A 15,691-nucleotide genomic window follows, 5' to 3' on the forward strand; every position below is an offset into this window, starting at 1 on the left:
GTGAAAAAATTTGAATGCAAAATAGTACAATGGGTTTAGTCGGAAGTTTCTTTTCTTTTACTATTTTTTATTCTATATGTAATTAAGTTCTTTTTTCTTATAGAATGTTTGTACTGTATGTTTGTTTTGTGTGTATTTTAAGATATCTTCTTGTTTAATAAAGTTTATTAAGAGAGAGAGAGAGAGAAGATAGACACCATCCCCATCACCTGGGCTGTGAGCAGGGAACTGTATTTTTATTGTCAAGGGCTGCATACCCTTTCTTTTGAATTATATACCTATTGTATGGAAGTTGACTACTGAACAATGAAAATAGATTCTACGTGCCCCAACTATGGCCAAAAGACTGGTATTGATGAACTGGAAGAATAGCGTTATGGTCCCCTTTAATCAATGGACTAAAGACATGACAGCACATGCAACATATGAATGGATTGCTTAAAGATACAGACTCTGTTTGGATAAACATATTGACATTTGGAATGAACATTGTAGGTTATCAACAATTATATACGTATTAGGAGAATAATTGTACTTATATACTGCTCCGGCGGAAAGGTAAATGGCGTTTCCGTGCACTGCTCTGGTTCGCCAGAAGTGGCTTAGTTACGCTGGCTCCCTCAGCCAATAAAGCGAGATGAGCTCCGCAACTCCAGAGTCGGCCACGACTGGACCTAATGGTCAGGGGTACCTTTACCTTTTTACCTATATAATATGCATGAAAGTGTAACATTTATTCTGCTATACTATGTATTTTTATTGCACTTTTTCTTCTTTTTCTTTGTACTTTCTTTCTTCTTTTTCTCTTTTTTCACTTTATCTTGTACAACTGAAATATTCTCTCTCTCTCTCTCTCTCTCTCTCTCTCTCTCTCTCTCTCTCTCTCTGTGTGTGTGTGTGTGTGGATGGCTGCATAATCTCAGAGGTAATCTGTCAAGGGACAGAGCAAGGAGTACGTGGAGCCACCCCTTCTCTTTTTCCACCCTGCCTTTCCTCTCCCTTAACCCACAGGGAACAAACAGAAGTGTCTCATCCATAATAGGCCTGACCACCAGGCCTTACAGTTTCCTAGGCAAACCAGCCCTTAGAAGAGTTTTTTTATAATAATAATAATAATAATAATAATATACAAAAATGTGCATCCTTAGGAGGATATTATGTGGCTTCTCTTCCCTTTCTCGTTTTTTCAATTTGGCTCCAACACCAAGCCTCAGCAAACCCATTTTGCTGTTGTTTGGCTGATGGTCAAAAATTCACTTTAGCCCTGGCTGGACGTGAAGGTGTGTAAACAGAGCACTCTTGCTCGCTTTCCCATGCCAATGACCAAATTTATCCAGACAGCGAGAACATCTGGAGGGAGGTGGACAGCATCACAGCCACAATCTGGCCCTGCCAATAGGAGGGCATCAGAGCAGTCACTCAAGATCAGGGCAAAGTAAGAGGCCCTCAAAAGACCAAGGGGCTTCATGGTCCAGGACAGGTGCCAGTTGGTGCATGCCAATCTTAGCTTTTCCTATTGTTCATTACTGTTGGCATAAACTTGATATAAAATATACCCCTCGGTGAAATTTCTTGTGTTCTGGAAGGCTTCCTGATCTCCTATGATTTTATGTAAAGATCAGGACAGCAATCTGGTGTCACGAGCAAAATTTAATTTGCATCTCCTGTAAAATGAATGAGTTCCACATAGGCAGTAGTGAGGTAAATTCAGAACTCAGGAAATAAAGATAACCAGTTTAGTAATTTCTCACTGGGATTGTATTCTTTCAGTTACCAACTAAGGAAAAACAGAATAACCAGCAGACAGGAATTTAACGGAAAAGAAACAACAGAACAAAGGAATATAGGTGTTAATGCAAATCACTCATCCCTTGTCCATAACCTAACATGGTCTCAGAATAGTATTTAAGCCCCATATTGTGCATGGTTGGTTAGCTCTCACAGCTTCAACATGTGCCGCCTTTTCAATCTGCATTCTCAAGGACAAGCTTGACACTCTCCTTCACTTCCGGACAGGTTTACCCTTTTCCCTCCCTTTTCTACTTCACATACGAGTCTCTGAAAAATGTCAGAGTTACTCTCTCTTTAGGCTTTTGATAGGTCTCCTTCTTTTACTCTTTAACTCAATGTGTTCTTTACAGTGGTAATTCAGGTTACAGATGCTTCAGGTTACAAGACACTTCAGGTTACAGACTCCGCTAACCCAGAAATAGTACCTCAGGTTAAGAACTTTACCTCAGGATGAGAACAGAAATCGTGCTCCGGCAGCGTGGTGGCAGCAGGAGGCCCATTAGCTAAAGTGGTACCTCAGGTTAAGAACAGTTTCAGGTTAACAACAGACCTCCAGAATGAATTAAGTTCTTAACCCGAGGTACCACTGTATTTGTTTGCTTGTTTATTATTTTATAAAATGTATATGCTGCCTAATTGCGGAAATTTAAAAAAACCCTCAAAGCAGTTTACAAAAAAATAAAAAATAAAATTATCACCAGAAAAGTTTACAACAATACTGTAAAACATACAAGAAGTTAAAGCAACAGTGGATGGAAACAAATCAAAATTCATCACATCAACCTTTGAAACATCTGGGGAGGCTTGACTAAACAGAATGTTTTAGCAGGTGCCAAAAAGAGTGCAATGAAGGCACCTGCCTGATGTCAATAGGCAGGGAGTTCCAGGGTATAAGTCCTGCCACACTAAAATATCCCCCCCCCAAATGTGCAACAGGTACTATGTGGAAACTGTAGTAGCACCAATTCTGCTGATCAGATCGGTCAAGTGGGCACCTATGCAGTAAGGTGATCTCAGGGTCAGGTTTTATATACTAATAGCAACACCTTGAACTTGACCCAAAAGCAAATCGGCTACTAGTGCAGATACGTGGACAAGGCCTCACTCCTGTCAGCAATCGTGCTGCAGCATTCTGCAGTAACTGCAACTTCTTGATCAGTATGTACTGTACTGTACTACTTATACAGTGGTACCTCGCAAGACGAATGCCTCGCAAGACGAAAAACGCGCAAGACGAAAGAGTTTTCCGTTTTTTGAGTCGTTCCGCAAGACGAATTTCCCTATGGGCTTGCTTCCCAAGATGAAACATCTTGCGAGTTCTTGCGAGTTTGTTTCCTTTTTCTTAAAGCCGCTAAGCCGTTAATAGCCGCTAAGCCGCTAATAGCCGCTAAGCCGCTAATAGCCGTGCTTCGCAAGACGAAAAAACCGCAAGACGAAGAGACTCGTGGAACGGATTAATTTCGTCTTGCGAGGCACCACTGTACTGTAACTCTGATGTCTGAAGCAGCATCCAGATACTCTGCCACTGTCATTTCGTGTAATAAATCAACCTTTTAAAAATTCATTTACGTGTGAAACTTTTGGGCCGTAAGGTTAAGGTGAAACACATACAGGCAACTCCCCACTTGCATGTGATATACTTTCACGTAACCACATACGCGTGCAGTGCTGGGAATCTGGAAGTGGCAGGCAACTCACGAGGAGACCCTCCCTGTCCTCGCAAGCCAGAGGTGCAGCAGGGCTTTGTTGAGGCTGCTCAGCTGAGCACAGGAAAGAGTCTGCTGCACTACCATGCGCACCACCATGCACCACCGGCTCACGAGGAGACCTTCCCTAGAGTGGGTTCTGGGGAGGGTCTTCTCATGAGCTGCCCGCCACTTCTGGGTTCCAAGCACTGTTTGTGTGTGTGATCGCACGCAGGTGGGGAGTTAACCTTAAACTGAACCTTATGCCCCAAAAGGTTCACACACAAAATGAATTTAAAAAGGTTTATTTATTATACGAAATGAGAGTGACAAGGAAAGGTCTCCTCATGAGCAACGAGGACTCTCCAGGGTGCTTCCCACTTACACCACTTCCAGACCCTATTTTCCAGGGACATCCCTGATTTAGAGAAGCTGTACTGGTTTCTGATTTGAGCCTGAAATGTCCTGCTTTGAATTAGGATGTCCCTGTTTTCATTGAAGACATGTTGGAGAGTATGGAGCTATCCAATCGCCCCCCCCCCCCCCCGCAATCTGAAGGTAATCCTGTATAGGGAAGTTTAATAATAATAATAATAATAATAATAATAATAATAATAATGCTTTATGTTTTTATATATGTTGGAAGCTACCCAGGGTGGCTGGTGCAACCCAGTAAGATGTGTGGGGTATAAATAGTAAAATTATCATTATGGAATGGGACGTCTCTGTTTCCATTGGAGAAGTGTTGGAGGGTATGCATTTCACTTAAGAGCTTGGAGAGCCCAGAGTGTAACCCCCACGTAAATGGGGAGTTGCCAGTATTCATAAACAAACACAGGTTATGTTTCTAGCAAAAAGATCCTTGAAATCCTCTGAGCTCAATATTTAGAAGGCATGTGGGTGGTGGACACAAATGTAGGTTCCAAATAAATAGTCTGCTGCCAGCTAGCTGATCAGCAGAGGGGGCCCTTTTAGCTGTTCCTCTGCCCTCAGAAGTTCAGAAGGTGGCAGCCCAGGGGAGGAGGCCCTTAAGCTGTGGAACAATCTCCCCACACAGATGCATCTGACACTTTCATTGCTTCCAGATGATACTGAAGCTTCTGGATGATACAGTGGTACCTCACAAGACGAATGCCTCGCAAGACGAAAAACGCGCAAGACGAAAGAGTTTTCCGTTTTTCGAGTCGTTCCACAAGACGAATTTCCCTATGGGCTTGCTTTGCAAGACGAAACGTATTGCGAGTTCTTGCGAGTTTGTTTCCTTTTTCTTAAAGCCGCTAAGCCGTTTAATAGCCACTAAGCCGCTAAGCCACTAAGCCGCTAATAGCCGCTAAGCCGCTAATAGCCGTGCTTCGCAAGACGAAAAAACCGCAAGACGAAGAGACTCGTGGAATGGATTAATTTCGTCTTGCGAGGCACCACTGTACTGAAGATGCACCTCCTTACCCTGCCTTCTGACACCTGAGGGGGGGTATGTAGAGCCTTGAGTGCCATCCCTGTGGAACTCTCTGCTGCTAGAGATTCAGCGGGCACCTTCTGTGCCAACTTTTAAATGCCTGCTGAAAACTTTTCAATTCTGCTAGGCCTATGTAGGCAAGTAAGAATGCATTCTCCCACTATGGTTAACTGATGTCTGTTCAAATAACAACAAAAACAATAATGGCTTTGTTGTATAGTTTTTTTTTGCTTTTATTGCTGTATAACCCACCTTATTTCTTTGATTGTAAATTGTTTAAAACTGTTTTTAATTGTTGTAACCCATCTCAGAACCTTAGGGTGGGTGGTGGGTAATATATTCTGTTATTTCCCCCCCTTTAAGTTGTTTTTAACTGTTTTTAATATTGTGTTGTAATGCTGTAATCCATGTTGGACCTTAAGGTGAAGGGTGAATAATAACAATAACAATAACAATAACAGTAGTAGTAGTAGTAGTAGTAGTAGTAGTAGTAGTAGTAATGATGTGATTATGATGATTAGGGCTTCCCCTGCAAATTTCCAGCTTGTACCCAGTCATGGTTTATCAAAATCTCTAGGTATAGGGGGAGCAGAGAGTGGAGTGATTAAAGGATGCATGCAGGGACACTGTTTGGTTAGGAGAACCAGGGTGGCATTGTGGTTAGAGTGTTCACCCGACGGACCTCCTTTTGTCTGTTCTTTTCTTCCTTTTATCCCTATTCTCACTTTTAACTTTTGTACAGCTGTGGCCTGTTGGCTTTGCTAATAAAGTTTTGATTTGTTTGTTTGTTTGTTAGAGTGCTGGACTAGGACCTGGGAGACCAGGGTTCAAATCCCCTCTTTGCCATGATGCTCACTGAGTGTGACCTCGGGGGCCAGTCACTGCCTCTCAGCCTAACCCACCTTGCAGGGTGTTGTAGAGTTTAAAAGGGGTGGGGGAGAACCTTGGATTCCACCCTGACTACTTGGAGAAAAGGTGGGCATAAATGCAATAAATAAAATAATGCCTATCCCTGTTCCCATTGCATCTGCCATGCCCTCAGCTGAGATGCTGTATGTGCCTCAGTGACAGAGAAATGAATGAGAAGAAATTACTCTCTCTCTCTGTGTATTTGTTGAAATAAATTAAAAAATTCTCCAGCAGCACCTTAGAGACCAACTAAGTTTGTTCTGGGTATAAGCAAGGGGTACGCAACCTAAGGCCCATGGGCCAAAAGCGGCCCACGGGGGTTATTTAACTGACCCATGAGCCGCCACCGAACCAAGCCGCCGGCTCAACGAGTCCCCACACGCTGCGCTAAACCAACGCAGTGCGGCACAGGGACTTGCTTCCGCGGCACCAGAAATCGCATCTGCGCAGATGCAGGTGTCAGAAATCATGTCTGCACAGACACCGGAAATTGCGGGTGTGGTGCTCATGCGCACGCGCAATCCAGTCCACAGAGGGATCTTCGCTGGAGTGAACTGGCCCAGGTGAGGTAAACCTTGCATAACCCTGCATAAGCTTTCATGTGCATGCACACTTTTTCAGATACACTGAAACAGAAGTCACCAGACCCTTATATATAGTGGGAGGGCGGGGTGGGGTTTTTCTCAGAAGGGTAGTAGGTGATGGCTAATTGACTCAATGGGTATGGTAAACCTGTTGATGACTGTTAACAACTGCAATTAGTCCTACAGGTAAAAGCAAGAGATAGTATGCAGCTGACCAAAAATAGCTTTAGCATGTGTAATGAGCCAAGAATCCAATACAGTAATACCTTGGGTTACAGGCGCTTCAGGTTGCGCGTTTTTGGGTTGCGCACTGTGCCAAGCCCAGAAGTACCGGAATGGGTTACTTCCAGGTTTCGGCAATTGTGCTTGCACATGCACAGAAGTGCCGAATTGCAACCTGCGCATGCACAGCTGTAGGACTAATTGCAGACGTTAACAGTCATAAACAGGTATACCATACCCATTGAGTCAATCACCCATCTCCTACTACCCTTCTGAGAAAAACCCCACTCCACCCTCCCACTATATATAAGGGTCTGGCAACTTCTGTTTCATTGTATCTGAAGAAGTGTGCATGCACACGGAAGCGGCGTGATGAGCGCTACAACCCCAGAGTCGTTCGTGACTGGACTTATCAGTCTAGGGTCCCTCTACCTTTACGAAGGGGGTTGGTGGTGCTGTGGTCTAAACCACAGAGCCTAGGGCTTGCCGATCAGAAGGTCAGTGATTCGAATCCCCGCGATGGGGAGAGCTCCCGTCACATGGTCCCTGCTCCTGCCAACCTAGCAGTTTGAAAGCACATCAAAGTGCAAGTAGATAAATAGGTACTGCTCCGACGGGAAGGTAAACGGCATTTCCACGTGCTGCTCTGGTTCACCAGAAGTTGCTAAGTCATGCTGGCCACGTGACCTGGAAGCTGGCTGCGGACAAACGCCGGGTCCCTTGGCCAGAAAAACGAGATGAGCGCTGCAACCCCAGAGTCATTCGCGACTGGACTTAACGGTCAAGGGTCCCTTTACCTTTACCTTTAAGGTACTACTGGACAATTTTTTAATTTATTTCGACTGTGTCAGACCAACACAGCTACCTACCTGTGTGTCTGTGTGTAAGACACACACACACACACACACACACACACACACACGATCTGCAAAGCTTGTTGTGCAGGCTTACTTTCTAAACATGGCTCTTCCCAAATCTTCACCCAACCAGACAACTCTGAGAATAACCTATTGCTCTGTATTTAGCAGCTGAGATTTGCAGAGGTCATAAGGTTAATTCGTGTTACTTCCTGGCTGATGGCTACCAGACCCCCTCAAAGTCTTAATCCAAACATATCAGGAGAAAACCTATCTTCTCCCACCCACTATCATCCCTGGCAGGGAGATGTCAAATATATAGTTAGAGATATGAGGCATTGGGGTCTACTAGTGAATAGCAGAAATTAATAAATGGTAGCATTCTGATTATTTGGGATATGAAAGGAAAATTCAAGCTGTAGAGGAATTCCTGGGCTAGTCTATGCAAAACAATCTGACCAATTAAGGGCAATTAAGAATCAATACAGACCCACTGAGGGCCACTGGCAATTCAAGAGAACAGTCTTTTCCCCACTTGACCTGAGGTGTGAACAGACATAGGGGATTTAGAATGTTGCCAGAGTAACTGGGTGTGAGGTGTCAGGAAGAGTTGGGGGCCTTTGCTATGAGGCTTGGAATAGCTGAGAAAGGGCAGAATGGTCTTGGCCGGCTGGCTGAAGGCAGGCTGGGAGGGATGCCTTGGACTCCAGTGGTGCACGACTGTGGGGAGCAAGCTCCTCTTGAGATGTACTCCCTCTGTGTAGACTGAATTTGTTGTTGTTTAGTCATTTAGTCGTGTCTGACTCTTCATGAGCCCATGGACTAGAGCACGCCAGGCACTCCTGTCTTCCACTGCCTCCCGCAGTTTCGTCAAACTCATGCTGGTAGCTTTGAGAACACTATCCAACCATCTCGTCCTCTGTCGTCCCCTTCGCATTGTGCCCTCCATCTTTCCCAACATCAGGGTCTTTTCCAGGGAGTCTTCTCTTCTCATGAGGTGGCCAAAGTATTGGAGCCTCAGCTTCACGATCTGTCCTTCCAGTGAGCACTCAGGGCTGATTTCCTTAATAATAGATATGTTTGATCTTCTTGCAGTCCATGGGACTCTCAAGAGTCTCCTCCAGCACCACAATTCAAAAGCATCAATTCTTTGGCGATCAGCCTTCTTTATGGTCCAGCTCTCACTTCCATACATCACTACTGGGAAAACCATAGCTTTAACTATACGGACCTTTGTTGGCAAGGTGATGTCTCTGCTTTTTAAGATGCTGTCTAGGTTTGTCATTGCTTTTCTCCCAAGAAGCAGGCGTCTTTTAATTTCGTGGCTGCTGTCACCATCTGCAGTGATCATGGAGCCCAAGAAAGTAAAATCTCTCACTGCCTCCATTTCTTTCCTTCTATTTGCCAGGAGGTGATGGGACCAGTGGCCATGATCTTTGTTTTTTTTGATGTTGAGCTTCAGACCATATTTTGCGCTCTCCTCTTTCACCCTCATGTTTAACTAAACCATATTTCTAAAGGCACGGCAGTCACCACCGCAATATCACTTGTCCAAAGGAGCTCAGCATGGATTGGGGTGGCCTATAACAATATGCATCATTCACCTCTGCCCCAAAATATCTTTCCATAGCTGTATATAATCCAGGTTGCTAAGCTTTGGACAATTTCAACAAAGATGCCAGAGACTTCTGATGGGAGTGAAATATTTCTGGCAAATGACAAAGTTCACCAGGTTTCTGATGAAAACAGAAGAGTCTTTCCTCCTGGACCAGCACCCTCTTTCCAGATAAAGCTGTCCAGATGCACACCCCCATCAAGGATAGGATGGTTCAGGAAATGGCAGCCAAAATGGTCAAAGGCAGATAGAGCAATTTCCCCATGAAGAAACATTGCAGTTTCTGGGACTTTTCAGTTTAGAGAAAAGGCAAGCAAGAGATGGCATGATAGAAGGTAATAAATTGATGCAACGCATGGAGAAAGTGGATGGAGAAAGGTTTTTCTCTCCTCTGCTAGCATTGGGATTCATGGACACCCAGAAGTAACCTAGCAGCAGAAAGGAAGAGCCAAAGGAATGAATCCTGGGCATGTCCCGCTGAGTTATCACACCCTCACAAAAAAGGGGGGGAGGCAGAAATACATGCATTTGCCACCATGCTGATCTACCAACCACTTAGAAGTGGCTTACGTTGCATTGTATTAGGCTTGGAGACATGCACGACATTCCCAGCTCCAGTCCATCACTGATGGCTCACCCAAGCACATTGCTCAGCAGACAGCATCAGTACAGCAGGACCTCAACTCTTGACAAACTGAGACTGGCAAGGCTCTGGCGAATGAGGGGCGCTAACTGATCATCGCCGGCCAAGTCTTAAAATGCTGTGCTTAAAATGCCATGCCAATTTGCTCACAGTAAACTAGGCTATTTGCTTGCACTCATCACTGTGACAGTTTTAGTGACTCCAGGCTGACTCCAGAAATGGATTGCCTGAGCACTATCATTCCAATTCAGTGGTAGACAGTAATGCACTTGGGAAAATGAGTCCGTATTAATGTACTTAAATAAATAAATACAGTGGACGCTTGGGTTGTGAACATGTTCCATGCGGGATGCACGTTGACAACCCGCAGCGTTCGCAACCCACGTCTGTGCATCTGTGCACACGCGAGTTGTGATCCAGTGCTTCTGCACATGTGCAAAGTGCGATTTAGTGCTTCTGCGCATGCGCGACTGCCGAAACCTGGAAGTAACCCGTTCCGGTACTTCTGGGTTTTGGTGGACTGCAACCCGTAACTCGAGGTATGACTGCAGATAAAATTAGAGGATAAGAAGAGGCTGCTAGTCCATCTAGTCCAGCACCCTGTTCTCACAGTTGCCAACCAGGTGCCTCTTTTGGGAAATCTGGAAGCAGGATTTAAGCACAAGAGCACTTTCCCTTCCTGCTGTTCCCAACAGCTGGTTTTCAGAAGCACTGCTGTCTCTAATGTGGAGGCAGGGAACAGCCATTGTGACTAATAAACTCTCAGTAGCCCTCTTCTCCTCCATGAATTTGTCCAGTCCTCTTTTAAAGCCATCATGGGGGGGGTGGAGGGCAGTTCCATGATGTAACTATGAGCTGTATGAAGAAGGCCTTTCTTTCATCAGTCCTGAATCTTCCAGCATTCAGCTTCACTGGATACCCATGAGTCCTCGTATTATGAGGGGGGAGGGACGGACTTTTCTCTTTCCACTTTCTCCATGCCACACATAATTTTATAAACTCCCATCACATTGCCTCTTACTTGCCTTTTCACTAAACAGAAAAGTCCCAAATGCTGCAACTTTTCAACACAGGCCAGTCACTCCGCCCCTTAATACCCTTTTCTGAAATAAGAGTCCGTATTAATTTAATGCACTTGCATAACAGCAATTCCAGTACGGCTTGAAAATCAGATGACACGATCCAGCAAGTAAGCAAGTTAAACAATTAAAACTGAGAGGGAGACCCTGATGTCTGTTGCACCCCTGAATGAATCCTTGATCTGGTCTTGCAGATCATATAGGACCATTATACCAGGTCATACTAATGACCCACATAGCTCAGCGTTGCCTTTCCAACCCAAAGTCTGCCAGATGCTCTGGACCAGCTGGGACTGATGGGAGCTTTGTGCAAAACAACTAACACCAGGATTTGAGGAGCAGTTGGCAAGAAGCTCTCCAGGATTTCAGGCAGGGGTCTCTTCCAGATCTATATGGATATGCCATTGGGGACTGAACCCGAGACGTTCTGCATGTCAAGCAGACATTCTAACCACTGGGCCATGGTCCTTTCCTTATAAACAATATCAGATTCTAGTCCTCATCATTCAGAAGAAAGGGATGGGAGCATGGGAAGCTGCCTTCAACTGAGTCAGACCCCTGGTCCATCTAGCTCAATATTGTCTGCACTGGCTAGCAGCACCTCTCCAGAATTTCTGGCATAAGATTTCTTTTCACTGTAGAGTCTAGTATCCATTGATAGCCTTCTCCTCTCTCCTTCAAAATTCCAGTATATAAATAGCTGAAATAATAAGAAAAATAACAATTCTACAGCCGACTCTCAGTCACTGGGCCAAAAATGTAGTGGGTTGGTGTGATGATTGAATAAGCAGCACACACAAACACACACGCTCGGCAGTTCCTTCTTCTCTTTCTTTTGTTAGAGTAATATTTAGTTACCAATTCATGCTCCTTTAAAGGGGAAGGAAGTTTGATTTAAGGAAGGCTGATTTATTTGAGCTCTCAGATGTCATTCTTCTGCTACGGGGCAGTGGAGGGGGGAACAGCTTTTTCTGTTATTACATCTGCAAGATCAGCATTTTCCTCTCTCTCGCCTCGAATGGAGCAAGGCATTCTGGGCTCCTGTTCCAAAACCCTGGCTGATTGAAAACACATGAAAACACATGGAGAAAAGCCACAGAATCCAAAACAGCTAGGGCATGTGTGTGTGTGTGTGTGCGTTGTTATTTAAGTGGTGTGACTTTTCATTCAAATTTCACCACATACCAGTCAACATTTTCTTCCTCTGCTGGAAAGACTTTTAACATGAGCTAGCAGGGATTGCTGTTATTGTTACAATGATGGTGCTTGGAGAGCACTGGGTGCACCTTGCTCAGTACAGTGGTACCTCCAGAGCCCCGTTCGCATCCTGAGTAGAACGTAACACTTCGAGTGTCTGTGCATGCGTGAGTGGCGAAGCCTGGAAGTAACGTGCTCCAGGGCCACCGGGTTGAAATTTACGGCATGTAATGCCTTAAAGGAAAATATTATGAAAGGGATTTACAGGTGGTACATGACCCCAGTCAAGCTAGCAAAAATTTACCATTTGCCTGACAATAAGTGTTGGAAATGTAAAGAAACTGAAGGTACTTTTTATCACCTTTGGTGGATGTGCCCGAAGATTAAGGCTTTCTGGGAAATGATATATAATGAAAGGAAAAAGGTGCTTAAATGTACTTTCCCTAAGAAACCGGAGGCCTTTCTCTTGGGCATTGTCGGCCAATTGGTGCCAAAGAAAGACAGAATTTTTTTTATGTATGCGACTACAGCAGCAAGAATACTCATCGCAAAGCATTGGAAGACTCAAGATCTACCCACTCTGGAAGAATGGCAGAGGAAGGTGATAGACTATATGGGATTGGCTGAAATGACCGGCAGAATTCGTGATCAGGGGAAAGAGACGGCGGAAGAAGATTGGAAGAAATTCAAAGTTTATCTTAAGAATTATTGTAAAATTAATGAGTGCTAAAATGTCGAGATCTTAGGGAAAAAGGGGTTTACAGCTAAAAAGACTAAGTAAAGAAAAGAATAAGGGGAAAATCTGATAAAATCAAGCGTTAGGATTTGCTAAAATAGTTTTGGAAATTGGGATGTAGAAAGGGGAGGTATGGGGAAGTCGACGAAATAAGGTTTAAGGGAAAAAAGGGTATGAAATTATACATGTTTGTTTGTTTGTGTTTATAAAAAAATTGTAAAACTAATAAAAAATTCTTTTTTAAAAAAAGGAAGTAACGTGCTCCATTACTTCCAGGTCGCCGCGGAGCACAACCCGAAAATACTTAACCAGGGTTTCAGACAGGAGACCATCCCAGCCCTACCTGGAGATGCCAGTGGAAAATTGGACCTGGGACCTTTTGCATGCAAAATAGTAGTAGTAGTAGTAGTAGTAGTAGTAGTAGTAGTAATATGCACTACCACTGAGCTACAGACCTTCCCATAAAAATAAATACGACTCTAGTCCTCATGGCTCTGAAATAAGGACAGAGTTAAATAGCAATGTAAGAAGCTGCCTTATCTCAAATCGGATGCTTGGTCTATCTAGCTTGGTCTACTTTGACCAACAGTCACTCTCCAGGGTTTCTGGTAGTGGGGTTCTCTCCTAGCCCTTTCTGGAGATTCTGGAAATTGAACCTGGGACCTGCTACATGCAGAGTAGGTATTCTGGCACCCAGCTGCATCCCCAAACAAAGCAAGATAGTAGTTCTCATAGTTCTGAATCAAGGACTGAATTGAGTAAGAACATAGAAAGCTGCCTTAGAACTGAACCAGACTAATGGCCAGGTGTCAAGAGGACTAAAGATCAGTACCAGACACTAGAGCACAAGTAGACCTTGACTCTCAAACTGATATAAATAAACTCCTGAAACAGGAAGTCATTTTATACTGCTTCCTGCCCAGAAGGAACCAATGGTCAGTCTGGGTGGTGTCACTCTATGGAAGGTTCTTCATAGTGGAGAAGATGCAGTGACACCGCTTATGGGATAGGTGTTGTCACAGCTCATATCTCCTGTCCTATTTTGAGACTCCTCTTCTCATCACTACCACCTTTTGAGGGTGTTGTTCCTTCTGCAACAACAATTCTAGAGAGAACAAACATTTTCAAGGAGTATTGTAATGTTTCTGAGTCCAACCAACAGGCACCAGGACTGAGTAGCAGTTTTCTAAAGAAACTTCATTCAGAGGAGCCTCCTGTAATCTCTGCTAGAACTCAAAAGTGAAGACCTAAGCAACTGCCTAGGTAATGCGACTCAGGGGTAAGTCCTCAAATTGTCAACTTCTGAACATTAAGGGGGTGTCAACAAATTACAAGCTCTATCATTACAAGCATCTTGTAGTGGATTAATTTGACCTCAGCCAAACCAGGCAAAATGGCAGTGCATTTATTTATTTTTTAAAGCAGAATGGGGAAAAAAAATCAGATACCAAAATAGTCCATCCTAAACAGCCCATCCTAATATTTTCCAGTCTGCAAAAGTGGTTTGGTTGCAATTTGGAAGCTAGTTTATTTTGTTTCTCCTGCCTGTAGACTGTCAAGTCTACTGCCCATAAATCCATATTCTCTCTTTCTGCAGAAATCTATTTTAACAAAAACGACAAAGCCTTTCAAGTACCTCTCTTGAGCCTATAAAAAGGAAAAAGAACAGGACGAATAATGTCAAACCTTGTTTTCCCATTTGTTATAGATCTTAAAATCTGGGTGCTTTTTGTATCTACTTTTTGTAGGTAAGACCCCCTGCACCCTTCACTGGAAGTGCAAGGGCAGGTATCACTCAGTTTGGAATTTAAGAATTAATTCTGCTGCTGGGAAGTCAATTGGCCAAGAGTGGAGCGGTTAGAAGTGCTGCTTAGCAACCAGGGAAGGTGCAATGTTATTTTGTGAGGTATCCATGCTCCGATTGGCTGTGTGGCTGAGAGGGAGTACCCTTTCCCATGTCTGGTTAAACATCTCCTTGTCATGTACAAGGTCTCAAGGAAGATAGAACATCTGTTTCTTTCTGCTCAAATTACATGCCTTGCTTCCTCAGTAAAGCGTTATCAGCATTTCTTTTCTCTCTGGACTCAGTCAGCATCATTTAAGTGACTTTGCTAGCACCCTCATTATTCTGGCTGGGCCCCCCAGTGACATACAAATCCCTTTCCAACCATTTATCATATGGCCTCCATCAAGCATGGGGTTATGAAAGTGTGTTAAGGCGTAGAGATGAGTGAAACATGCCCCCCTGCATTTGCACAGGTATTTCACACACGTACACACTTTACTGATAAGTAGAAATGAGTAGTGGTTTTTGACAATACGGCTTCAAACCTTTTGTAAGGGCAACTATGATGATAAACCATAGACTTGGAAAGGAGTCAGAGGATCATCTAATCCAATGCAGGAATATGCAGCTATCCCATACAGCGCTCGAATTTACAACCATGCCATTATCAGCATGACGCTCTAACCAACTGAGCCATCCATATCCTTATGTTCACAAGTCAATGGCACCACCAAAAGTGGTCCTTGATCTCCATTCCATACACAATCTATTTGAGAAAGGTCAAGGCTGAGTGACTAAGCATCTGCTTTGCATTCAGAAGGTCCCAGTTTGAACCCCAAAAGCCTCTCCAGGTAGGGCTGAGAAAAGGGGAAAAAAATAGAAATAGAAATACTTTATTTTCACTGTACCACTTGTTTACAGTGAGATTAAACGAGCCCCCCGCTCCCTCCCACAATCTCTCAGTCCTTGTTACACTCTGTGTGCTGTCCTACGACCACCAATCCCGAACGTCAGCTGCAATGTTGCTGTCTTCCATTCAGCAGCCTCACGGCTCACAGGCAGAAACTGTTCTTTAACCTGTTGGTGCAGCTTATCATGCTTCTATATCTCCTGCCTGAGGGCAGGAGATTA

General features: G+C 44.1%; 1 protein-coding gene across 1 annotated transcript in view; it reads right to left on the reverse strand.

The window, feature by feature from the left end:
• Positions 1-15,691, reverse strand: part of COL5A1 (collagen type V alpha 1 chain) — a 190,816-nt gene that overhangs the window by 111,130 nt on the left and 63,995 nt on the right. The window lies entirely within an intron of this gene.

Source organism: Podarcis vaucheri (genome assembly GCF_965113315.1).
Source record: "Podarcis vaucheri genome assembly, chromosome: Z".
Classification (NCBI taxonomy): Eukaryota; Metazoa; Chordata; class Lepidosauria; order Squamata; family Lacertidae; genus Podarcis; species Podarcis vaucheri.